This window comes from Cupressus sempervirens, chromosome 5 (genome assembly GCF_028749045.1).
Source record: "Cupressus sempervirens isolate cs-2001-9-10 chromosome 5, ASM2874904v1, whole genome shotgun sequence".
NCBI lineage: Eukaryota > Viridiplantae > Streptophyta > Pinopsida > Cupressales > Cupressaceae > Cupressus > Cupressus sempervirens.
In genome coordinates, this window is record NC_143122.1 from 959086702 (window position 1) to 959114682 (window position 27981).

The window sequence follows — 27981 nt, forward strand, 5'->3', positions numbered from 1 at the left end:
TATTATTCCATAATAAATACTTTATAAATATCACCTTATAAATGGTATTTATTAATATGATACTTGTTAAATTAGGGTTGACATTTTATATTTATTTTAAAATAGAAATACTTAAATAGCAATCAATGATTTGAAACGAACTATGCCTTAAAATATTTGTTTTTTTACAAATTGAATAATAATAAATTTTTTAGTAATTGGCATAACTTGTATACAGTACAAAGAAATAAACAATGTGTGAACTAGTTTAGTGAGCTATGGGTATAATATTCATTGCTAGAAATATGACATGAGAGTGAAAATAATTTAGACTTCATAGATGTGACAAATTGCATACTTTTTTAATGAATAGTCACTTTTCTATTAATTAAATTACACATGAGTGTAGGGTCAAAGAAACTATAAAATATTCATAAAAATAAGAAAATAAAAGCAAAATTAGCAACCTCTCGCTGCAATAGAAATGCCAGCAGGGAGGATGCAAAGGGGGATACAATATCCTAGCAATCATCATAACATCAGGTTAACGGGCTCGTTAGGTAAAGACCAGCCGTCAACATTATCTTCTTGATCTTTATATTTTTCCTCACCATTCTTAAGAGATGAAATAGCTAGAGTTGGGCGAGGAAACCACCATTTGGAAGAAGTGGCCTGGGGCCACGCAAAAGCACCACCAGCACAAGGAAGAGGACTCGGGACCAGACAGAGCCACATCGTGGCAGAGAAGCCAAGTGGCAACACCAGCCGTCATTCCCACCACAGGAGAGCGACAAGGAGCCAATGGCATTGTATACTTGAATATTTGTCCTATTTTCCTTTAAAATATATTTTAATTGATCAAATGTGATGCCTTAATATATCATCTAAAAGATTGTTGAATTAGAAAGGGTATTGGATTTATGAATATCCAAATGTATGTGATGTTTAAGCGGTCGTACAAATGATCTGTCTAATAATGACTCTGTTACAATTATTTTATTGCCCTTAAGAAATCAGAGCTTCCTATCTTCCATCAACCATAGATGAATTCGTGCTATCTGAGACATCGGAGATGATTGACATGTTGATTTCAGGAGATGAATGGAAGACCTTGCCTTTTACATTAAATCTCAATGGTTGTTTTCTCTTGTAACTTGTCCTCTCCTCTTAATTCACAACCTTAAAGTCTTGTATGTTTACCCCAGAATGTGCTCTTCTTACTCCTGTCGTATTCAAGCTTCTAATCAACGCAAGCTCTTGAAGAATCTCCTTCATGGAGGGCCGCTTGCTCACATCCTCGTTCAGGCAAGCTTCTGCTAGATTGGCCACATTTGTCATGGACTCCATCTGATCCTTCTCCAGCTGAGCGTCAAATAATTCAGCAATAAGACCCTGGGCTTTCCTGGAAAGGAATAAGTCTGCCAAGATACTTTCCTCTTTTGCTCTTTCTACAGACATGGCCCTCATCCCGGTTAAGATCTCCACCATGACAACACCAAAGCTGTAGACGTCCGTTTTGTTTGTGAGCTGAACAGTCTTGTAGTAGTGTGGATCCACATAACCCAATGTCCCCTTCACACCGGTTGTCAGATGGGTATTTCCTGTTGGCACTAGACGGGACAATCCAAAGTCTGATAGTTTCACAGAACATGTAGAGTCTAGTAAAATGTTTGCAGACTTAATGTCTCTATGCACAATTGGAACAGAAACAGAAGAATGTAGATAAGCCACTGCTTCTGCACTCTCTATTGCTATCTCTAATCTCTTATCCCATGTCAACAATTTGGTCCCATCCTTTCCATGGAGATGATCAAAAAGTGTTCCATTGGAGACATATTCGTAGACCAGTAATGGAATCCGAGTTTCCAAACAGCAGCCCAAGAGTTTTATAATGTGTCTGTGATTGATCTGACTCAGAATAATGACTTCATTGATAAATTGATCGATTTGTTCCTCGTCAACTTCTTTGCATTTTTTAATGGCCACTAACCCTGGTAAACGTTCCCAAAACCTCCAACTCCCACCTTGAGATGTTCAGAGAAATTGTCGGTTGCCTTTACAAGCTCCGCTTCTGAGAAAATAGTTGCTTTCCTTCGCCCTCTATCTGAGGAGATGTATTCCTGCAGAAGAGGCCCTTTGTTTTGCAGAAAGTACTTTATTCTCAAGAGCACATCTTTCCTTTTCTTCACTACCCAAAACGTGGCTCCTGCGACCAGTGGTCCTCCTACCAAGGATGTAAATATTCCTGCTTTACACAATATTCATGAGCCAAGTTTTAGAGATTAATAATGATAGCTACATGAAAATTTCTAGCTTTTGCGAAAATACCTATAAGCAGGGGAGCGAGTATGCTGCCGTCAGTGCAACTGGTCTTACCATCTCCTTTTCCCTTTAAGCAAGCACAACTGTAAGAATCATTCATGTTTACACAGCCTCCCACCGGCGGTGGAATGCATTCACTCTTTTGCGAAATGTCACATTCATTTATGTCTGCGAGATTCCATTTCAAACATGAGACTATAATTTGTAAATAAAAACTAAGAAAGAAATAACCCACACCCATTGATTGTAATAACTTTGAAATAAAATCAAAAGCATAAACCCGGCGACTCATAAAATCCCCTTATTTTTAGTGAAAACTGAGAAAGAATAAAGCCACGGCCATTGATTTTAATAAATTTGTAATCAAATCAGAAATCTGAACATGGTGATTCAATCTTTTATTTGATTTGATAAAATCTTCCCATTTCTAATCAGTTTCTGTTCTGGTACCCAATTAAAATTTTAGAAGCATTCGTCTATTGGCTCTATTCCAGAAGCAGAAGTATTGTCTGCTAGAATGAAGCTGCACCAAGCATATTGAATTCAATATTTTATCCATTAGGAAGCACAATTTCTCTTACAATTTTCGGTTTCAATTTAAGACATGAATGAATCATTTGTTAATAAAAATTAAGAAAGAACACATCCATCACCATTGAGTTTAAAAGCTTCGAAATAATATCAAAAGCCCTAACCTTGTGATTCAGCTTTTATTTGATTGGCTAGTCACATTCTATTCAGATGCCCTGATAAGCATTTGTCTTCTAACCAAAGATTTTGATAGCTCTGAAATAAGCACTACCCAGAAGTCTTCTCGGTTGGACATAAGCTGAACCAAACATATTGGATTCAATATTTTCTCATTCAGAATCATAATTCCTCATACCATTTTAGGTCTCATTTCCAAAGATTGATTGATTTTTTTGAATAAAAACTACCGGAAATGTTGGCGGTAGTTGGCGGTATTAATTTCTGCCATTAATAGCAGATAGCCAGCCCATCGTCCAGCCCACAACTCAGCCGTCCATCCACCGTCAAGAGTAAATATCAACAATGAAGCTGTCCACATTTACAACCGTCCCAGCTACAGTATAGAAGCTGCCCATGTTTTTAATACATGAAATATTATAATATAATATAACATGTGTAAAATGTTCTATGTGTATTCTAGAGTATTCTCAGATCTCTATAAATAGAGGTATTATGTAAAGATTTGAGTATCAGATGTTTATCTGATCATGGTGGATCAGTAGATCCCATTTTGGGTTTCTGATGGTGGATCATGAGTGGATGGAATGCTGTAGCATTCTATGGATGTGTAATAGATTTCAGATATGTTAATGAGTATGAAGTGATGTAGCACAACTTGATGTCTTTGTGTTTTGCTTATTGATTTGAATGTTTATCATTGCATTCATGTTTGTCTTTGATCCACTCTATCCACCTCCTTCAAGTGGTATCAGAGCTAATGGAATATGATCCTAGAGATCGTGGAGAGCTTGAGAAGTTTAAAATCGATGAAGAGTGTTGTGGCAATGTAGCCCAACAGGCAATGGCATTTGAAGTTATCTTCTGTAAGAATAAACAGAAGAACAAATCAAGAGACTGCTATGACAAACAGCAAAGCCATGGAAAGAAGGAAGTCAAAATTGAAGTTTGATTGAGTTCGTGTTGTGTGACACTATCATTCATAGATTCAAAGCATGTGGAGCATCTTTATGCAAGCAGGAGTGCCAAAGAATGCATACACGTGGCATGGAAGATATTGATCATAGAAATGTTTATTATGTCTTTGTGTTTTAAGTATGTCTGTTTGATGTTATAGATTAGTTGTTAAAGTTAAGTTGGTTATCTTAGGTGTAACATGTTGAATATAAGGTGAGATGGTGTGCTAAAGCTCGTTGTCATAGTGCAAAGGTCTCTGTGTGTGCTGATTTGGAGTTTAAGTGTTGGAATCTGGATGAGAAAATGTTTAAGGCTTTGTCATATCAAATATGATCATGTAATAGTAGATTGCTGAATTGATATCCCCCAATCAAGTGATGAAGATTGAATGAGAATTGCTTGTTAATAATCTATTGTAAGGGGTGCATTATCAGTTGTACCCAACATCTTAGAGTTTGACTGAATGTATTGATGAACCATGTATCTGAAAAGGATTCCAATAGAACTGGCAAGTACAACGGTTGGGCACCCATGTATCTCAGTAGATGGATTTCTCTTTAGATGGACTCAATAATCAGTTTGATGTAGGTCAAGAAGGAGAAAAGCCAAAGTGATGATAATTTCTCCGTAGTGATGATTCATGGTCAGTAGAACCAATGAATGCTTGGTTTGTAAACCATTGGAGTGCAAATTTTATGGTGATCTTGAAACCATTTGTGTAATGTTTGAGAAGTTCGTGGTGAGCTTGAAACCACTTCAAAATTGCATTGGTTAGGGGTAAGCCATAAAACTCGAAGTAATTATAATGAGGAAAAACAATATAAATGCAGTAGCATTAATGACAAAAATTAAGGGGGAGTGTTGGCGGTAGTTGGCGGTATTAATTTCTGCCATTAATAGCAGATAGCCAGCCCACCATCCAGCCCACAACTCAGTCGTCCATCCACCGTCAAGAGTAAATATCAACAATGAAGCCGTCCACATTAAACAGCTGTCCCAGCTATAGTATAGAAGCCGCCCATGTTTTTAATACATGAAATATTATAATATAATATAACATGTGTGAAATGTTCTATGTGTATTCTAGAGTATTCTCAGATCTCTATAAATAGAGGTATTATGTAAAAATTTGAGTATCAGATGTTTATCTGATCATGGTGGATCAGTAGAGCCCATTTTGGGTTTCTGATGGTGGGTCATGAGTGGATGGAATGCTGTAGCATTCTATGGATGTGTAATAGATTTCAGATATGTTAATGAGTATGAAGTGATGTAGCACAACTTGATGTCTTTGTGTTATGCTTATTGATTTGAATCTTTATCATTGCATTCATGTTTGTCTTTGATCCACTCTATCCACCTCCTTCAGAAAAACTATTCCATAACCATTGATTTTGATAGCTCTGAAATAAAATTAAAAGTCTAAACTTGGCTATTCGTCTTTTATTCGATTTGATAGAATCCCCCATTTTCAGTCACATTTTTTTTGGGTCCTCCAACAAGAATTTAGGAGCTCTACACGGGAAGGCTTGTCGGTTTGAATTAAGCATATTGTATGCTGGATTCAATATTTTAACCATTCAGAAGCACAATTTCTCTTACCATTTTAGGTGGTTTCAGTTTCAGATATGAATTAGTTAGAGTTTAAATGAAAACTAGGAAATAATTAACCCATTGATTTTAATAGCTTTGGAAGAAAATCAAAAGACTGCACCTGGCGATTCACCTTTTATTCGATTTGATAAAATACCCACATTTATGTCACATACTATTTAGATATCTAAATAAGAATTTAGGAGCTTCTATTAGGTCACTCTATTCTACAAGTTTTGTTGGTTCGAATTAAGTTGCACAAAGTATAGTAAATTCAATAGTTTACCCATTTCAAAGCGCAATTTCTCTTACCATTTAAAGAGTTCTTAGTTTTCAGAAATGAATAAATTAGTTCTGCTTGTGAGCTGCAACAAATGAAATTATTTAGAATTTCAAATCCATTAAAGCAGCAAGAAAAGTAAACAGAGGGGTTGCGTATTAATTAGGTTTTAAACCCATGTTGCTTATAATACGAATATCCCAATTTTAATTTTGCCTCCTTCAAAATAGTATACACGATTTCTCAGGAGGCAGGGTATCCCAACTGACCGGGGCCGTACTTCGACTCATTCTAAACCAATAGGAGCTACTTCAGAATGGGCATCAATTTTCTTCGGATATCCCTCCTGAAATTTGTCTCTCAGTAAAACTACTTTCAAGTCTCAGTTTTCCCTAGTGCCACAATCTAGGTTAGCTTCTCTGGGTGGACGGAAACAAACTAGTTTCAAGTTTCCCCTAGTGGCAAACCAAAGTAATATATAACAGGTCCTAATTATAATCAAATGAATGAAGAAAAAAACCCTCAAAACAAAACAAAAAAGCTAGTGTTTAGAACCATACTAGTGCAGTGGACTCCTTCCTGGTAACCATCATCATTATACCCCTCATCGCATTTGCAAACCTTGTAACCGGGCATGCCGGAAACCTCAAGGCAATGAGCATTTCTGGAGCATGTGAGATTACCCATTTCTTTTGCAGAGGTATACCCATGTTGATATGTGTTTTATGACTCACCAAATAGTAGAACAAAATATCAAAATATCTTATCCTCTCTTGACTAAAGTCTTGTGTATGCTAAGATTGCTCGAAGATCATACAATGACTTCAAGGTTCCTTTAATGCTAGGTCTTGACTGTGGATAAGATCAGTGGTTGATGTGTTTTGTTGATGATCACGAGCGGCCTTATGTGTTTATTTAGATTCATTTCAAGCCATACTAGATGTGGGAGCTATCTTAAGGTTTTGCAATGAAGTGCTTTTTGGAATTTTCACAAAATATGCAGAAATTAAATAAGATGGGGTTCAGGAATTCTATTCTAATTCTAAGGGTAGTGATAACAACAAATAGTATTCTAGTGGACAAATTTCTCAATTTACCGAATTCTGCTTCACCAAGTTATACTACAACTAAGCATGAACTGGTGCAATCTTCAAAGGTTATGCCAAAGCTTTTCATATCACCGCATACACCATCATAAAGAACAATGTATACGAATGATAGAAGTTAAGCATATGCATGAAAAGGGTTCAGGCTAATTTTGCACAATGAGTTAGAATCACTAAAACGTCAAAAGTTTGAACCAAAGGAATTCATCAATACACCATCATATTCTTCATTGCAATCACCACACATTAACTGGCTAAACTTAATCTAATTGAAGAAATTTAAGAGAACAAGCAAGCACTAAAATACATCAAGTATTCACCAAACTTCAATGAAAACTTTATTATCTCAATAACTCATAGCAACAATCTCATTAAAATCTTCCTTTACAAATGAGAAATGAGGCCTTTATATAGGTCCTCGATTACAACGGGTGGCCCGGATGATCACAATAACCAATGGCAAAGATTGTGCCACATCAGCCCTAATTAGGGTTAGGGCAAAGGAAAGGAATCTACATTAATGCCACAAGGAATCCACTACTATAGTGGGTAATAAATGCCCACTATGCATGCTTGTTTAGGAAGGAATGGGGTGTAATAAATAATCCCTAAGCACAACCACTATGCATTTAATGCATCTATCCTTGATTTTTTTGCCTGAAGGATTGAAATCAATCTAACATTGTTTCCAACTCCTCTCTACTAATGCTTGGTGCAGATTCTTGCTTGAATTCTAGAACTGCAATTGCTCTTTCTGCTTTTCCCAAGCTTTCATCCCAATCTAGTAGTAAGTCCTTGGTAGTGTGCATTGTATTTGAGAAGATGGAGAAGTTCTCAAAATCATCTCTTCCATATACATATAGTTGAAAGAATTCCTCTAACTTGAAATTTAGATTATTAGTTGTCATTTCTTCTTCCGCCAATCTCTGTGATAACAAGGATGCAACTGCATTTGATATTCCTTGCTTGATGTTATTAGCAATCTTCATCGACTGGATTCCCTGCTAAAGCTCTCAAACATTTCCATAGCTATGATCACTGCACTGCACCATGGAACAAAATCATAGACATCCCCCTTGCTGATAACTCAACCATCAATCAATTCTTGCTTTGGGGTATCCATCAAATTTTGAATGTCGGCAATTACCTCCTCTTGGTAAATATGCTCATCCACCCATGATTCCTCTATGCACCAGATCCTAGAGATTGCAGCCGATGCCCTATTGTGCACTTGCACTAATTCTTCTGCATGTTTGAAGGCTACCTCCTGAATTCCTTCGATCCAAATCTTTGGACCTTGAGCAATCCACTTGATTCTGTCAATGTCACCTACCACTTCACTTGAAACACCTATTGGAGGAACAAATGATGGACCTTCTTCTTGTACTAGATGAGGCAAGTTATTGATGTACTGACATAAGGCCCGAATTTCTCTTTTCTGCTTTTCATACCCTTATTCTAATTTCTTTATCCTATCCTTCAAAGCCTATGTGGAGTCATCAAATTATTCCAATATTTTCTCTCGAGAGGCTAGACCAAGATTTACTTCCGTAACATGATATTCCTCTGGAGCAATCTGATTTTCTTCTTTGTCAATTGTGGGAGTCACAATCTGCAAGAATTTGGATCTTGATTCTCCTTTGATGAATTTAATATATCTTTTTTCTTTCCCTTGTTCTTCTGATCGGTTTGATTGGTCCAAAATTTCCTGTAATTCAATTGCTCGATCAACCTCCCTTTGTTGACGCAATTGAATTTGTTGCCTCAACCATTCTGGAATGGGTATACTTTGGTCCCCTAGAATTACCAATTGTTCTTTCCTTTGGACTGCTCAAACATCAATCTCCTCTTCACCTACTGGACTATCCATTGTAACCTCAAGAGCTATGGCCTCAATACTTGGAAGATATATTGCTACTCTTGGAGTTTCTTCCTCTAGTGGACCATCTCCATTATTAATCATTTCTTGCTCTAAGATTGTAGCAAGAATTTCTTCTGTATTAATATCTTGATCTCTCCCTCTTTCTTGCATGGACTTTTCATAGGCATTTATACTCAACCTATCATGAGTTGGCCTATCCAAATTCTCTTCTTGCTCAAATCTCCTTATACTTGTCCCTACATCCTGCCTTTCAAAAGTTTCTATCTTTTGAACACTTGAATTTTGACTAGGAGAAGAGGGAGCATCTCCATGTTTTTGCTTCTTATTTTCAGGTTCCTGGATGACTTTCGCAATCCTAGGATGCTTTTCTAGAGGTAACTCTTTTCCTTTCTTGGTTCCTACATCTATAGATGGAGTTCCTCTTTCCTCAACAGTCCCTTCAGATATTTGTCTTGATCTTTCATCCCTAAGTGGTCTATGGCCAAGCAACCTATATGTGAATCCAGTACCTACTACAACTAATTTTTCAAGCTTACACTCGATCCACCAGTTTGTAAAATCTAAGACTAGATTTGAAAGAGCTTCGAGATCCATAATTTCTTTCTTCTTCCAATCATATGGTTGAGCTATCATTTCTGGATTGAATCCCTTTAGCATCACATTTGGGTCCTCCTCCATTTGATCAGGAACCTTGAATATGTTGCATGTTCTAATAATGTTCAATGGTAGTCTTGAATGCAACCTTTTTCTAATCTTGTTCTCGTCTATTGCATTTGCCCAAAAGTCTTCAAGGTGAACCTTGTGTTGATACTTTGATCCTCCTACTGATGATATCTTGTTGTAAGGATCAAAATCATTCCTCTGTAGATAAAGAAGAAGGCAGAAGAAGTGGAGCTCATCTGATTATTTCTCTGTAGCTTTTAGACATGGGCATATCTTAGTTTTCCCTTCTCCTATGGAAATTGGAAACTGCAATCCCAACTTCTTCTTCCCTTCCTGAATCTTTTCATAGGCTGTAAGTTGTCAAATAAGCTCTAGAAAGACCATCTTATTTGTTGGATACCTGGGAAGTTTGTATGGCTTCGTGGAAAACCCTTGAACTCGGATGTATGAAAACGTAGGAAAGTGAATGAACAAGGCACCATATTCCTCGACCAACTTCATTGCACCCATTGACATTCTTGTATGTGGCCTCTTTTGTAGTGTTCTTACTATGTGCATGGAAAATATATCATTAACCCTCATGTAATCATCCTTTGAATACAAATGCAACTGTGGGTAACATTCATGGACTTTGAGGTGTTGGGCTCTGCTTCTAATTGGTCCTTTGCATCATAGTCCATCATAATTTGTATTTCGTGCTAGCATGTAGATGACATAGGAGCTCATGTAAAGTTTTCTTGTATGCTCTAGATTCATCAATTGTTCATTTAGATTATCACTTATGATCCCAACCCAATCTATTCTGTCGCCTTCCTCCATTACCTGCTCAACAAAATACCACATCTAAGATTCAAACCTATATGGATAAGGCATGCCAAATATGTAACTCAACATCATGACCATGTCACTATATTCCCTCTGCAAGTCAAGCCATACTATTTCCTTAAGAATCTTGGAATGATGTGATCTATTCTTTTTCAACCATCTTTTTTTGATTAATTCTACACAAAAATTGATTCTAGATGTGTAGATTCTCAGTGCTTGCTCCTATGTCTTTGTGGGTGAGAAGGAATTCCAAACACTTCAGAAATGTATGCCGAAGAAAAATTTGCCAAAACATTTCGTTCAGAATCCTTGATGGTTCTATCTCTAGGACCATAGTGTTTGGTACATTCCACTATCAACTTTGGATGTTGAAAAGGAGGGAAACTAGCTGCAACAAAAATTCCATTTATCACAATTCTAGTGGCTAGGTGCGTTGGGTGATAGTCACTATATCTGAGCATTCTCTGGTTAAAATCTTTCAAATCAAGGTCGCCAAGACTGGTATCTCCGATTTTTGCCCACTTTGATACAATTTTGGATTCAGGATAGAATCCTCTCCTTTCATTCTTCATTAGTTGTCCTCGTGTTTCTCCTATTCCCTTGGGTTCTGCCATTCTCCTTTCCTACAAAATAGAAAATATACACACATAAGACTATGCAAGGAAAGTATAAAAAAAAATAGATACAACTTGTCCATAAGACAAAGATTTTGGATTTTTGCCAAAATTTCCATACTCCTTCAAGATTTACTTTTCAATACTTTCGCAAGAAATATGCAATTTTCACAACTCACTGCAAAAAGAATTCCTTTCTGATAGGATTCAAAATCCTCTGTCGTGAATTCCCAAAAAGTTCCTCAACAATTTTAGAAAATTTCCCAAAAATCTGCTTCCTTGAACTCCTTGAATCTCACTCCTATTCTCGACTTGCTCTTCAAATTTCTATGTGAGCCTGAATGAACGAGAGGGTTTATTATATAAATCATCCTTCAAAAAAGATGCCTTTAAAGCTGTAGACTAAAATTAGGCAGTTGCTTTACTTAGCCATCAAGGTTTCCATCTTTTGTGCCACTTGTGGCTTTTTTGTTGTTTGATTCAAAAAGTTGCTATTTTGATGCTCTTAGCTTCAAGATGAAGCTAAGTATTTATTATCCCATTTTGATTTTTTTTTACTTTTATTAATTAAATATCAATTAAAAAATCCATATTTAATTAATTTCCATATTTAGATGAAAAAATCAAATTTATTTACAACTTTTTCTCCACTTTTATTTTTTGTATTATTATTCAAAAAAATCAAATTAAATATTAGTTTTACCAATATTTAATTTTTAATGTAAATCCAAAAAAAAACTTTTTTTTGAAGGAAAATTGTTTTTTTGCTTTTCTCTAAACTTGGCTTTTTACTTCATAAGGAATTTCATTCTTTTGCCTTAAGTGTCGGATTTTTCTCTAAATTTTCCAATATTTTGGCTTTTCACGATTTTTTAACAAATTCTTGTGCTTCAATCAATTTACGGGAGTGGGCCTTTTCCAGAATGGAGGATTTTTCCTTTGCATAATATTTCTTTCACTATACAAAAATTGTGCTCCATGCTTTACAAGGTTGAGGTTTTCTCAGAACGAAGGATTTTTCCTTTTCATTATCCAAAAATTGTGCTCCAGTCTTTACAAGGTCAAGGTTTTCTCAGAACGAAAGATTTTCCTTTGCATAATATTTCCTTCATTATCTAAAATTTGCGCTCTATGCTTTACAAGGTTGGGGTTTTCTTGGAACAAAGGATTTTTCCTTTGCATAATATTTCCTTCATTATCCAAAAACTGCGCTCCACAATTTCCCGAGCTCTGCCTTCTTAGGATTTTCTTTTCATATCACTGAGATGGGGCTCCACCACAACTATAGCTTTAATTGCGTCTAGTTGTCCATTCACATGCATATTTACACGAGGAATCTTGCCACTCATTTGTTTCCTCTACATTCTTCTTCCCAATTGGACTAGACAGACCACAACCCTCCTACTCTGATTCATTTCTCTCCAATATTCACACAAAAGAAGATTTCTATTCAATCTATATTTCATTTCTCTCCTTGAGATTCACTTGGGTGTTTGGGATTCTCCATTTGTTCATTGTGAAATTCATCATGATTTATACGCAATGGATGCTGCTGCTCAAGCTTTTCTTCTTCATATTTGTTCCCATATAAACTGAACGCCTCACTTTTTTTCTTCTCTATTTTTATAATTTGCACCATTACTCTCCACAAGTGAAGAAACCAATCACACACAGAGAAGAATGTTGTTGAACTAGCACCATGAAAGCACCATCACGAAGGCAAGCAGATGCATGCCTCCGAGAGGTCTTTTCCAAGGCCATATTTTTTCAAAAAACTTTCCTCAGCCGGTGATTTATGGAAAGTGGGCTTTTTGCTAAATGGAAGATTTAGTCCTTTTCAAAATATTTCGTGACTCCTTCAGACTTGTGCTTAACACTTCATGGAATGTGGGATTTTGATGGAATGAAGGATTCTGTCTTTTTGAAACAATCCTCCGCTTTCTCAATTTTGTACTTCCACACTATAGGGAGCGGGTTTTTCATGGAACGAAGGATTTTATCCTTCTCAAACATTCCATGACTATCTAAAAATTGTGCTCCACGCTTTTTGGGGTTGGGCTTTTTCCAGAATGGAGGATTTATATCCATTCTGACCATTCCTTGGGTCCTGTTGACATGCGCTCCATGATTTTTGGGAATCTACGGCTAGCATATGATTTGAAAAGAAAAGAGGGTCCCAAAGTTTGGCGATGGTGACTAGTGGTCACAACATCTGGCGACTCCACGGATGAAATGTTACAAACATTTCAAAGATAAAACTTAATCCAAATTCTGAATCTTTGGTTTCTCAATATTATGTCACCAATGAGAGAAAAAAAGCTTAAAAGGGGAGAATAATCATACATTGGATCAAAAAGAAATTTACCCTGCAACAACCTAAGTGTGTGCAATTGTATTAATTCCAACTCGACAAGACCATTCAGAAATCCTAGGATTGATCATGACAAGTTATTGGTTCCTCTTGACTTCAAAAGCATCCTGGACATTGCCCCGCTGCCAATCAAGTGTCCATAGCCCTGATGGAGTTGTTGTTATAAAACCAATGGAGATTGCTCCACTTCCGATGAATTATTCTTTTGAACACCTATGGAGATTTCCGCATACCCCCAAAGCCAATCTTATTATTTCATCTTTCTTTTTTTATATTTCTTTTGAATTGGTATTTCAATTCTTTCTTTTCTCTTGGCTTGTAAGCAATGAAGCTTACCATGGGTTTAGGAGTTACAGTGGCACTGAAGCAAGATTTTAAAATTTTCACAAGTCATGACCTTTCCCAATGATACATAAATGGACATAGAGCAATAGTTAAGAGTGTGAAATATGTGGCAACCTCAAAGTTTACATGTCAAGACACAATGTATGATTAACCTTCCAAGTCAAGTATGTTTTCTAACCCACTAAAAATATATGAAAGATGGCCAAGATTCTAATGCTCTTCATAACAATTATCCAAGAAATGAAATAAACAAAACTTGGTGAAATCTTCAGATAAAGTAACCAAATCACTATAGTTACAAGCCACCTAACAAAAGCCAAAACCAAAGCCAAAACCAAAAGAAGAGAGAAAACCAAACCACCTAAGGAAAACAACTCAGGAAAAAAGAAAACAAAACAAACAAGGGAAAGAAACCTAAACTACGAAAAGCCAAAAAACTTGACTAGGAGAAGGGCAGACAAACCAAAACCCCCACCTAACTAAAAGGGAGGAAGAAAAACAAAAACACACTACAAAGGAAAACCTAAACCAACTATGTACAAGTTAGGGTTCACAAAGGATACCTAAGGGCATAAATAATGCTTGAGGAATTGCCCATTGATGGGAAATTGGACTTCCTTTCCTGTTAGAGTCTTAAGCTTGAATGCATTATCTCCCAAAATTTTAGAAATTTGACAAGGACCTTTCCACAGATTATCAAACTTTTCATGTCCACCTTTCTTTTCATGTGTATTATCCCAACGAAGTACCAGATCTGAAATTCAAAATTCTTTAACCTTTTCCATTTTGTCAAACCATCTCTTAACAACTTCAATGATATAAATGTTGGCCCATTATCACATACAAATGCATGGGGACATCCAAACCTGGTAATGATATTTTTTTCAAGAAATTTGATAACAACCTTTGTTGTGCAATTTTTTAGCAATTGAGCCTCAGTCCATCTGGTGTAATAGTCTGTAGCAGTCAGGATATACTGGTGGTGTCTTGATGATGGTGGATTGATGGGACCAATGAAATCCAACCCCCATTTTGTGAATGGTTTTACTTCAATAATAGGTTGTAATGGCATAGCAGGTTTTCTTTCACATGTCGTAGCTATCTGACATGTGTGACAAGTCTTCACATGTTCATAAGTGTCTTTAAACAAGGTTGGTCAATAATACCCTGCTCTTGATATTTGATGAGCCATAACCAAACCACTTCCATGACTAGTTCCATATTTACTATGAAAATGCGCGATGATGTGTCCAGCCTCTTCCTTTCCAACACATCTCAAATAAACCCCATCATGATTCTTTCTATATAGCACATATCCTTGAAGCATAAAATTTTGACTCTTTATTCTCAATGAATGCTTTTGAACAGAATTCAAGTGTGATGGAGACTTATGGTTTAGCAAATAATGAACAATATCATCATACCATTCATCTGGGGATACTTCTTCTAGCACATATACTTGTTGTAATAACCCAGGACCAGTTGTAGACAGGGTTTGAGCTAGAGCTTGTCCTCGTACCAACTTCATTAGTTGTATCTCCATGTCATATTCTTGAATAATTGCCATCCACTTTCTTCTTCTTTCTCCCAATTCATTCTGCATTAGCAAAGTCTTTACTACTACATCAGGAACTATTGCATAAACCTTGCTTCTTAAGATATAATGTTGAAATTTCTTTATTTATTTCACTAAAGCATAAGTTTGTTTTTCAACATTCGAATATCTCAATTCTACATCTTTCAAGGGTGAACTCATGAATGCTATAGGATGTTCATCTTGATAATCTTCCTTATGGGTAAGGATAGTTGCACAAGTGTGTTCTGAGGAAAAAGAATATATATAAAAAGGCTTGGTGTAGTCTGGACTCAACAAAATAGGAGCATCTACGATTGCTTTCTTGATTTCTTTGAATGCCTTTCTTGCTATAGGTGTCCAATATATCCTTGCTCCTTTCTTTAACATGTCATTTAATGTCCTTACTATCTCTGCAAATCCAGTTATGAACTTCCTTACAAAGTTACTTTTCCCAAAGAATAACTTTAATATTTTCTAACTAGTTGGCAATCCTATCTTTGATATTGCCTTGATGTGCTCATGATCAATTGAGATTCCTCATTCTGGTATTACATGTCCTAACAATTTCCCTTTAGTGACAGAAAACATGCATTTCTTTGGATTCAAGGAAATCCCATATCTTCTACATCTTTGGAAGATTCTCCTCAAATCACCGATGTGATCTTCCCTGTGTCAAGAGAATACTGTGAGATCATCCATGTAAATGATGATGGACTTCTTTACCAATTCTCTGAAAGCATAATCCATGGCCCTTTGAAAAGTGGCTCCTGCATTGATCAAACCAAAAGGCATTCCTCTATAAGAAAATGTACCCCACTTAGTTGTGAATGTCATCTTTAGTCTATCTTCATCTTCTGCCATCACTTGGTTATATCTAGAATAAAAATCTAAAAATGACATCATTTGAGAACTATTAACAACTTGTATCACTTCATCTAATGATGGCACTGGATAATTATCCTTCTCTAAAGCTCTATTGAGATTTCTAAAATCCACGCACAACCTTATCTCTCCATTCTCCTTCCTGACAGGGACAAGGTTGGCGACCCACGTTGAGTGTCACATTAGGAAATTCCTTCATAAGCTTCAATATTTCTTCCTTTTTTGTGGGAGTACAAACCTTCCCAATAAATAGATTCTTGACATTTTCTCTTGTTCCCAAGTTCACCTTTTCACATTCCCCTCCTTCAGTACTTTGGTACTTGAGGGAACTTAGTCTGTCTACATAAAAAATTCTCTCTAGTTCAATCATTCCTTTTGGAATGGTATTTTTCCTTAAATTCATAATCTCATAAATTTCAAATTGAGCTTGTTGTTGTTATCCTGCATCTATGACTTGTGCTTCAAATACCCTCAAACTTGTCAGAAAATCAAAAATATGCTTATCATCTTCAAACACTTGAAAATTTGTGATGTTGTCAGGGACTGATGGTATTGAAGTTAGCTCAACTGTGAATTTCTTCACACAATCCATGGCTAATGGTTCTAATGAACTTGCAGATTAAGCCAAAGAGTTTTCTACTGGATTGCTTGTTCGACTTATCCTTTTAATATTGAAAGCATCAAAGCTTTCGATTAGGTCCCAAACTCTATTGTGATAATGACCCAATCTTTTATCATGGCATGTATATTTCTTGCATACTTGCCTAATGACTATGTATGAACCTCCATTTACATGTAGGATTTTGGCACCCTTTTGGATAGCAAGGAGCAATCCAATGACCAATGATTCATACTCAGCCACATTATTAGTATAAGGGAATTGCAACCTATGTGTTGCCAAATATGTTTCTCTAGTTGGGCTGATGAGTTCGACACCAGCTCCGCTACCTTTCTTTGATTTGGATTTGTCAAAGGATAGGGTCCACACCGGATCATTTTCATATTCCATGGGTGATTTTACCTTTGAATCCTCATATTCTTTTTTATTTTCTTCTTCTTCTATTTCACCTTCTTGAATTCTTTCCCATTGGGGCTCTAAAATTTTCATACAGGATGAGTTCACTTTGACCACATTTTTTGCTATCCGTGCTTGTGAAACCATTTTGCATACTTGTGCAATTGTTTCTTTGCACATGGTGCATGATATCTTAGAATGAAAGGCATTATGTATTCTACACCAGTTGGGTAAAAACAAATTTTGAATTTAGAAGCATCTTTTCCCAATTCAACTTCCTACTTAATGCTTTTTAGGACAAAATTCCTAAAATTCTCAAACATTCCTTCATTCAGTGATGGTTTTGAATCATCCATAACAGGTACCTTAGTGAAAGTTGGAGTCACATCAGGACACCCCCCTTGATTGTAACCTTGCAACATTAAAACCTCTCTATTTTTGGGAATATATGATCCCAAAGTGGTTTCCATAAATAGGATCTCATTATGTTCGCCATACTCAGTGATCAACATTGGAGCCTTGGAGTGCTCTCTATCCTTATCTGATTGGGAATTCCCTTTCGTTTGAGCCACATGTGTGAAAAGTCCGTTGCAATATAACCATTCAATTTCCTTGCCCAATCTCTACTAAGAAGCATGCTATACCCTTCAGAAATATCCACAACAGATATGTCAATACAACTTTGAACATGTGGATCAGAGGCTAATTGCATGTGAATATTATTCAACTCTCCCATGATTGGGACTTCAATTTTATCCAATTGTGTAACCTTCTTATCAGTCTGAAGTGGAATCAATCCCAACTTTCTACATATGTCCAATGGCATTACATTACTTGATGCACATGAGTCAATTAAACAATTATGTAACATTTTCCCAAAAAATTCTAATAGATAATAAGAAAGGTGCAGGTTCTTCGTTCCCTTGATAAAAAACCACTAGCTTCTGCCCTTTTGAATCAAATGTCTCATTGTTATATATAGAATTTCTCCCATTTTGTGTTTTCATGGAACTTTCCACTATAGGAGAATTATCTCTTATCGTTTCCAGTGGTGGATTTTTTGAAGATATTTGTCCATTTGATGTAACCTTCTGATCATCCTAAGAGTTTTGCACCATTCCAATGAAACTTAAAGGATTCTGATCAAGCTTAGATGCATATGGTGGTACATCATCTACAACATTGGTGTTTTGTGAAAAATTATATTATTGGACATTGGATACCTTTCTTGGCAGATGTGATACATTTTGACAAACAATCTTCGTGGGGGTGCCATTGAAGCTTTCCAATAATGTATCTCTAATTTTTGAAATTTTTGTCAATTCATATAGTGGAAGACTCACTTTAATTTTCTTGAATTCCTCTAATACATAAGAACTGAATCTTTTCAATTCCTCTCTACAAGGATTTCCTTTCTATGTTTGTGTTGGATTTTCACATTTCCTTTGTTCTCCTTGAGAGCTCATCATTTGTTGATATTCAGGGGAGTGTCTTAGAGGCTCAGGATTATTGTTCGCATTTGGATGTGCGGGAGTTGAAAAGTTATTTGGAGGAACTGATGATGTTAATGGCTCATGGTTCCTATAATTCCTTTGATATGTCTTTATTGGAGTATTACTCAATGTTTGTTGAAAGGCTTGCACATCACTTGTCCCTTCCACCATGACACTATTATATAGAGGAGGGAATAAAAATCCATCCTTATGTAGTGATTCATTTGGGGATACTGGTGGAGGTTGATTTTCTATTAGGACTTGATAACATGGCATCTCTATAGGACCATTTGCTGAAGCTGGTGGGAATTTTTGATTAGCTTGTATTGGCATGTAATCCTGAGAATCAGAAGGAGGAAACTTAAAATCGTCAAAAACCAATGCTTGGTCATATCTTGGTGTGGGTAACATCTCATATCTCGTAAGAGAAGAATTCTCAAATGTGGTAGTGTTCCTCACTTCTCCCTTGAAAATATCTATTGCTCTTTGAAATTCATGACACTGTAATTCAGAATGTTGACTAGTCTCGTGTAATCTACACCATCCAGATAGTGTAGTTTCTACTAAGAAAACTTTATCAGCTAGGCGATGCTCAGATGGAGGATTATCCAATGGTGATGGTACACCCCCATTATTTGGATTAGTGTTCCATGATCTTCTTTGATGACCTTGGTTATTATTATGATATCCTTGATTACCTCCATTGAATCCTTGATTGTATCCTTGATTACTATCATGATGTGGAGGGGTATTCCCTTGATAACCTCAGTTGCTACCTTGATATGACTGATAATTCCTCTATGCATTTTGCAACTAATTATTTTGATTTCTAAGGTAAGTGACCTCAGTGGACAAATTTTTCCCTTGTTCAATCAAATCTCTCATCTCATCCTTTTCCTCTTGGGTCCTTGTAGAATTTGTTGTGTTTTGGAGATAAAATGGTTGTGCGGGCATTGCCTGTGACATAGGTGCTCCAGGGTACAACACCAACTGGCTCGGAGAGGTAGGAATTGGATTGATAGTAGGAGCATAATTCAAAGCTCCTTGATTCAATGCATTTGCATTTCCAAAATAGCTAGGTACTCCATTCGTAGTTACCCATGATTGTAAACTAACTTTCTCTGCCTCAACATATGCTTGGATCAAACTTGTAGGAGTTGGATGAGTTTTTTGAACAAACATAGATGTGAAATATTCTAGGGCTACATAGTAGATAGGTCATGCTACATCATCTCCTATGTGATATGAATCACACAATCTTGAATAAGCCCTTTGAAATTGGTTATTGAAAGCACCAATTGATTCATGTTCTTGTCTCCTTATCTTGATAAACTCCCTATACAATTCTGTAGGGGTGATAGGCAATCTGAACTTCCCGAGGAATGCATCCTTGAATTGTTGCCAAGTCTATATTGAATTTGAAGGTAGATTGATATACCATTAAAATGCTTCCTCACTCAATGAATAAGGGAATAGTCTACATGCAACATCCTCATCTTGCACGTTTCTATTCTGGAGGACATCCTCAAAAATTTTAATGTGTTCATCAGCAGTGCGGTTCACATCATTCACAAAGAATTTAGAACAAAAGTTTTTAGGATTCTTTGGCATATTGTTGTATGTGGCAAACATTGCAAGGGGTGATGCATTCTGTGGATGCCATTGCTAGAACTTGTTGTTGGATAGTTGCAGGTGAAACAACTTGTATAGGTATTTGCACAAATAACAATTGAATTTGTGTAGCTCCTAGTGGAACTCATCCTTGGATTGATCCTTGTACTTGATGTTGAGGTGGTGGAGTTCAGAATATCCTTTTGAGATCAGCTACACTTGGTGAATTCTGGCTTGTAGATGCTTCTTTATTTCCTCGCCTAGGATTTGGATCAAAACTCGACTCTTGTAATTCGTGTGCTCCCGGGGTGAATCTCAAGGATCTTCAATGTACCTCAAGTGAGGACGAATTAATGTTCTCCAGTATGTGAAGCTGCTATAAAATATTTTAGTCAAGCCCTCCTTCTAGCGCCAGTTTCTGTTGATGTGTATTTTATGACTCACCAAATAGTAGAACAAAATACTGAAATATATTATCCTCTCTTGAATAAAGTCTTGTGTATGCTAAGATTTCTAGAAAATCATACAATGACTTCAAGGTTCCTTTAATGTGAGGTCTTGACTGTGGATAAGATCAGTGGTTGATGTGATTTAGTGATGATCACAAGGGGCTTGACATGTTTATTTAGATTCATTTCAAGCCATACTGGATTTGGGGGCTATCCTAAGGTTTTGCAATGAAGTGCTTTTTGGAATTTTCACAAAATATGCAGAAATTAAATAAGATGGGATTCAGGAATTCTATTCTAATCCTAAGGGTAGTGATAATAACAAATAGTATTCTACTAGAAAAATTCCTCAATTTACCAAATTTTGCTTTGCCAAGTTATACTACAACTAAGTGTGAACTGGTGCAATCTTCAAGGGTTATGCCAAATATTTTCATATCACTGCATATGCCATCATAAAGAACAATGTATACAAATGATAGAAGTTAAGCATATGCATGAAAGGGGTTTAGGCTAACTTTGCACAATGAGTTAGAATCACTAAAATGTCAAAAGTATGAACCAAGGAATTCATCAATACACCATCATATTCTTCATTGCAATCACCACACATCAATTGGCAAAACTTAATCTAATTGAAGAAATTCAAGAGAAAAAGCAAGCACTAAGACACATCAAGTATTCACCAAACTCCAATGAAACTTTATTATCTCAGTAACTCATAGCAACAATCTCATAAAAATCTCCCTTTACAAATGAGAAATGAGGCCTTTATATAGGTCCTTGATTACAATGGGTGGCCCGGATGATCACAATAACTGATGGCCAAGGTCGTGCCACATCAGCCCTAATTAAGGTTAGGGCAAAGGAAAGGAATCTAAATTAATGCCACAAGGAATCCACTACTGTAGTGGGTAATAAATGCCCACTATGCATGCTCATTTAGGAAGGAATGGGGTGTAATAAATGATCCCTAAGCACACCCACTATGCATTTAATGCATCTATCCTTGATTTTTTTTCCTGAAGGATCAAAATTGATCTAACACTGTTTCCAACTCCTTTGTACTCATGCTTGGTGCAGATTCTTGCTTGAATTCTAGAACTGCAATTGCTCTTTCTACTTTTCCCAAGCTTTCATCTCAATCTAGTAGTAAGTCCTTGGTAGTGTGCATTGTATTTGAGAAGATGGAGAAGTTCTCAAAATCATCTCTTCCATATACATATAGTTGAAATAATTCCTCTAAGTTGACTTTCAGATTATCAGATGTCATTTCTTCTCCACCAATCTCTGTGATAACAAGGATGCAACTGCATTTGATATTCCTTGCTTGATGTTATGAACAATGTTCTTCCATCAACTTGATTCCATGGTAAAGCTCTCAAACATTTGCTTAGCTATGATCACTACACTATACCATCGAAGAAAATCATATGCATCCCCCTCGCTGTTAACTCGACCATCAATCAATTCTTGCTTTGGGGTATCCATCAGATTTTGAATGTCGGAAATTACCTTCTCTTGGTAAATATGCTCATCCACCCATGTTTCCTCCATGCACTGGATCCTAGAGATTGCAGTCGATGCCCTATTGTGCACTTGTACTAGTTCTTTTGCATGTTTCAAGGCTACCTCCTGAATTCCTTTGATCCAGATCTTTGCACCCTGAGAAATCTGGTTGATTCTTTCAATGTCACCTAGCACTTTAGTGGGAAGACCTATTGGAGGAACAAATGATGGACCTTCCTCTCTTACTAGATGAGGCAATTTATTGATGTACTGACATAAGGCCCGAATTTCTCTTTTCTACTTTTCATAGCCTTCTTCTACTTTCTTTAGCCTATCCTTCAAAGCCTGTGTGGAGTCATCAAATTCTTCCAATATTTGCTCTCGGGAGGCCCGACCAAGATTTACTTCCGTAACATGATATTCCTTTGGAGCAATCTGATTTTTTTCTTTGTCAACTGTGGGAGTCACAATTTGCAAGATTCTGGATCCTAATTCTCCTCTAATGAATTTAGTATATGTTTTTGCTTTCCCTTGTTCTTCTGATCGGTTTGATTGGTCCAAAATTTCTTGTAATTCAATTCCTGGATCAACCTCCCTTTGTTGACGCAATTGAATTCATTGCCTCAACCATTCTGGAATGGGTATACTTTGGTCCCTTGGAATTACCAATTGTTCTTTCCTTTGGACTGCTCGAATGTCAATCTCCTTTTCACCACTTGGACTATCCATTATAACCTCAAGAACTATGGCCTCAGTACTTGGAAGATGTATTGCTACTCTTGGAGTTTCTTCCTCTAGCGGACCATCTCCATCATTAATCATTTCTCGCTCTAATACCGTAGAGAGACTTTCTTCTGTAGCAATATCTTGATCTCTCCCTCTTTCTTGCATGGACTTTTCATAGGCATTTATATTAAACCTATCATGAATTGGCCTATCCAAATTCTCTTCTTGCTCAAATCTCCTTATACTTGTCCCTACATCCTACCTTTCAAAAGTTTCTATCTCTTGGACACTTGGAGTTTGACTAGGAGAAGAGGGAGCATCTCCATATTTTTGCTTCTTATTTTGAGGTTCCTGAATGACTTCCTCAATCCTAGGATGCTTTTCTTGAGGTACCTCTTTCTCTTTCTTGGTTCCTACATCTTCAGATGGAGTTCCTCTTTCCTCAATAGTCCCTTCAGATATTTTTCCTAATCTTTCATCCCTAAGTGGTCTGTGGCTAAGCAACCCATATGTGAATCCATTAGCTATTGCAACTAATTTTTCAAGCTTATGCTCGATCCACCACTTTATAAAATCTAAGACTAGTTTTGAAAGAGCTTTGAGATATATAATTTCTTTCTTCTTCCAATCATATGGTTGAGCTATCATTTCTTGATTGAATCCCTTTTGCATCACATTTGGGTTCTCCTCTATTTGATTAGGAACCTTGAGTATGTTGCATGTTTTAATAATGTTCAATGGTAGTCTTGAATGCAACCTTTTTCTGATCTCGTTCTTGTCTGTTGCATTTGTCCAAAAGTCTTCAAGGTGAACCTTGTGTTGATACTTTAATCCTCCTACTAATGAGATCTTGTTGTAAGGATCAAAATCATTCCTCCATGGATAAAGTGGAAGGCAGAAGAAGTGGAGCTGATTTGATGATTTCTCTATAGCTTTTAGACATGGGCATACCTCAATTTTCCTTTCTCCTATGGAAATTGGAAATTGCAATCCCAACTTCTTCTTCCCTTTTTGAATCTTGTCATAGGCTATAAGTTGTTGAGTAAGCTCTACAAAGACCATCTTATCCATTGGATACCTGGGAATTTTGTATGGCTCTGTGGAGAATCCTTGAACTTGGATGAATGAAAAGGTAGGAAACTGAATGAACCAGGCACCATATTCCTCGACCAACTTCATTGCATCCATTGACATTCTTGTATGTGGCTTCTTTTGTAGTGTTCTTACTATGTGCATGGAAAATATATCATTAACCCTCATGCAATCATCCTTTGAATACAAATGCAATTGTGGGTAACATTCATGGACTTTGAGGTGTTGGGTTCCACTTCCAATCGGTCCTTTGCATCGTAGTCCATCATAATTTGTCCTCCATGCTAGCATGTAGATGACATAGGAGCTAATGTAAAATTTCCTTCTATGCTCTAGATTCATCAATTGTTCATTTAGATTATCACTTATGATCCCATCCCAATCTATTCTATCGCCTTCCTCCATTACCTACTCAACAAAATACCACATCCAAGATTCAAACCTATAAGAATAAGACATGCCAAATATGCAACTTAACATCATGACCATGTCACTATATTCCCTCTGCAAGTCAAACCATACTATTTCCTTAGGAATCTTGGAATGATGTGATCTATTCTTTTTCAACCGTCTTTTGTTGATTATTTCTTCACAGTAATTGATTCCAGACGTGTAGATTCTCAATGCTTGCTCCTGTGTCTTTGTGACCATCCTTGGGTGAGAAGGAATTCCAAACACTTTAGAAATGGATGTCAAAGAAAAATCTACCAGAACATTTCATTTAGGATCCCTGATGGTTTTATCTCTAGGATTGTAGTGTTTGGTACATTCCAAAATCAAGTCTGGATGTTGAAAAGAAGGAGGGAAACTAGCTGCAGCGAAAATTCCACTTCTTGCAATTCTGGTAGCTAGGTGTGTCGGGTGATAGTCATTATATCCGAGCATTCTCCAATTAAAATCTTTCAAATCAAGGCCACCAAGACTTGTATTTATGATTTATACCCACTTTGATATAATTTTGGATTAAGGATAGAATCCTCTCCTTTCATTCTTTATTAGTTGTCCTTGCATTTCTCCTGTTCCCCTGGGCTCTGCCATTCTCGTTTCATACAAAATAAAAAATATACGCACATAAGACTATGCAAGGAAAGTATTAAAAACAATAGATACAACTTGTCCATAAGACAAAAATTTTGGATTTTTGCCAAAATTTCCATACTCCTTCAAGATTTACTTTTCAATACTTTTGCGAGAAATATACAATTTTCACGACTCACTGCAAAAAGAATTCCTTTCTGATAGGATTCAAAATCCTCTATCATGAATTCCCAAAAAGTTCCTCAACAATTTCAGAAAATTTCCCAAAAATCCACTTCCTTGAACTCCTTGAATCTCACTCCTATTGTCGACTTTTTTCTTTGAATTTTTGTGTGAGCCTGAATGAATGAGAGGGTTTATTATATAAATCATCCTTCAAAAACGATGTCTTTAAAGCTGTAGACTAAAATTAGGTAGTTGCTTTACTTAGCCATCAAGGTTTCTGTCTTTTGTGCCACTTGTCAATTTTTTGTTGTTTGATTAAAAAAGTTGCCATTTTGATGCTCTTACCTTCAAGATGAAACTATGTATTTCTTATCCCATTTTGATTTTTTTTTTACTTTTATTAATTAAATATCAATTAAAAAATTAATATTTAATTAATTTCCATATTTAGATGAAAAAAAATCAAATTTATTTACAACTTTTTCTCCACTTTTATTTTTTGGATTATTATCCAAAAAAATCAAATTAAATATTAGTTTTACCAATATTTAATTTTTAATGTAAATCCAAAAAAAACTTTTTTTGAAGGAAAATTGGTTTTTTGCTTTTCTCTAAACTTGGCTTTTTACTTCATAAGGAATTTCATTCTTTTGCCTTAAGTTTCAAAAATTTTCCAATATTCCCGCTTTTCATGATTTTTTAACAAATTCTTGTGCTCCAATCAATTTAGGGGAGTGGGCTTTTTCCAGAATGGAGGCTTTTTCCTTTGCATAATATTTCTTTCATTATCCAAAAATTGCACTCCACGCTTTACAAGGTTGGGGTTTTCTTGGAACGAAGGATTTTTCCTTTGCATAATATTTCCTTCATTATCCAAAATTTGTGCTCCATGCTTTACAAGGTCGAGGTTTTCTCGGAAGGAAGGATTTTTCCTTTGCATAATATTTCCTTCATTATCCAAAAACTACTCTCCATGCTTTACAAGGTTGGGGTTTTCTTGGGTTGAAGGATTTTTCCTTTGCATAATATTTCCTTCATTATCCAAAAACTGCGCTCCACGATTTCCCAAGCTTTGCCTTATCAAGATTTTCTTTTCATATCACTGAGATGGGGCTCCACGACAACTATAGCATTAGCTGTGTCTAGTTGTCCATTCACATGCGTATTTGCATGAGGAATCTACTGCTCATTTGTTTCCTCTACATTTTTCTTCCCAATTGGACTAGACAGACCACAACCCTGCTGCTGTGATTCATTTCTCTCCAATATTCATGCAAAAGAAGATTTTTATTCAATCTATATTTCTTTTCTCTCCTTCAGATTCACTTGGGTGTTTAGGATTCTCCATTTGTTCTCTGTGAAATTCATCATGATTTATAGGCAATGGATGCTGTTGCTCAAGCTTTTCTTCTTCATGTTTCTTCCCATATAAACTCAATGCCTCACTTTCTTTCTTCTCTGTTTTTATAATCTGCGCCATTACTCTCCACAAGTGAAGAAACCAATCACACACATAGAAGAATGTTGTTGAATTAGTGCCATGAAAGCACCATCACAAAGGCAAGTAGATGCATGCCTCCGAGAGGTTTTTTCCAAGGCCATATTTTTTCAAAAAACTTTCCTCAGCCGGTGATTTATGGAAATTGGGTTTTTTGCTAAATAGAGGATTTAGTCCTTTTCAAAATATTCCGTGACTCCTTCAGACTTGTGCTTAATGCTTCATGGAAAGCAAGATTTTGATGGAATGAAGGATTTTGTCTTTTTGAAACAATCCTCCGCTTTCCCAATTATGCGCTTCCACACTTTAGGGAGCGGGCTTTTGATGGAACAAAGGATTTTATCCTTCTCAAACATTCCATGACTATTAAAAATTGTGCTCCACGCTTTTCGGGGTCGGGCTTTTTCTAGAATGGAGGATTTTAATCCATTATGACCATTCCTCGGGTCCTGTTGACTTGCGCTCCGTGATTTTTGGAAATCTACGGCTGACATATGATTTGAAAAGAGAAAAGGGGTCCCAAGCTTGGGCGATGGTGACTGGCGGTCACAAGAACCCACAAGTGTCAGCTTTAATACACCAATCGAACTTGAGAGCATAAGTACCAGCCCCAAGTCTTCCATTTTGAGGAGCCCGTGTCGTGAAGGTCGTGGGGTCGAGTATGGTGGAGAACACATATTCTCCAGATGTCGCCTGCACAGAAATATCAACACTCCTCCAGTTCTCTATCAAGGTGATTTGGCAGCAACCAAACCCATTGCAGTACTCTGGGTGGTATATTTTCAAACAGGAAGCCCCACACATTCCTCCAACTCTTGATTGAACTGCACCAGGATAGAAGGATCCGTTGGCGTTACACCCAACGGAGGCAAAAACATTGGACCCCGAAATTGTGAAGCGTCCATCCTTTGAAAGTGAAAAGGTTTGGTGGGCACTCTGAGAGGCGTTGCAACTGATGGTTTTGAGATGAGTAACATTGATGCGGAGAGAATCGTATGACAGACTTAAGACCTGATATTAACCTGTAGGCGTGGAGATAAATGGGATGCTCCCCTCTCCGAATGTGGAGTTGTTTTTGCATAAGAGAGTGAAGTTGGAGTGCCCACAATTGGACCCCTGGATGTTGAAGGGGTAATTTATACTGAGGTACCCGCATTTCTGTGGATAATTTATGCTGCAGAAACTACCTTCCCTGGCCAAAATGAACATACTGAGGGCGGTAGTAATTACCAGAAACCGAATCATTCCTTTCATATTAGAATTTTGTTGGCTTTGAGTAGCT

At 36.6% G+C, this 27981-nt stretch overlaps 1 pseudogene; it reads right to left on the bottom strand.

Moving 5' to 3' along the window:
* Positions 1–1146: 1146 nt before the first annotated feature.
* Positions 1147–27953, bottom strand: LOC149559146 (wall-associated receptor kinase 3-like; annotated as a pseudogene).
* Between the last annotated feature and the right edge of the window lie 28 nt (positions 27954–27981).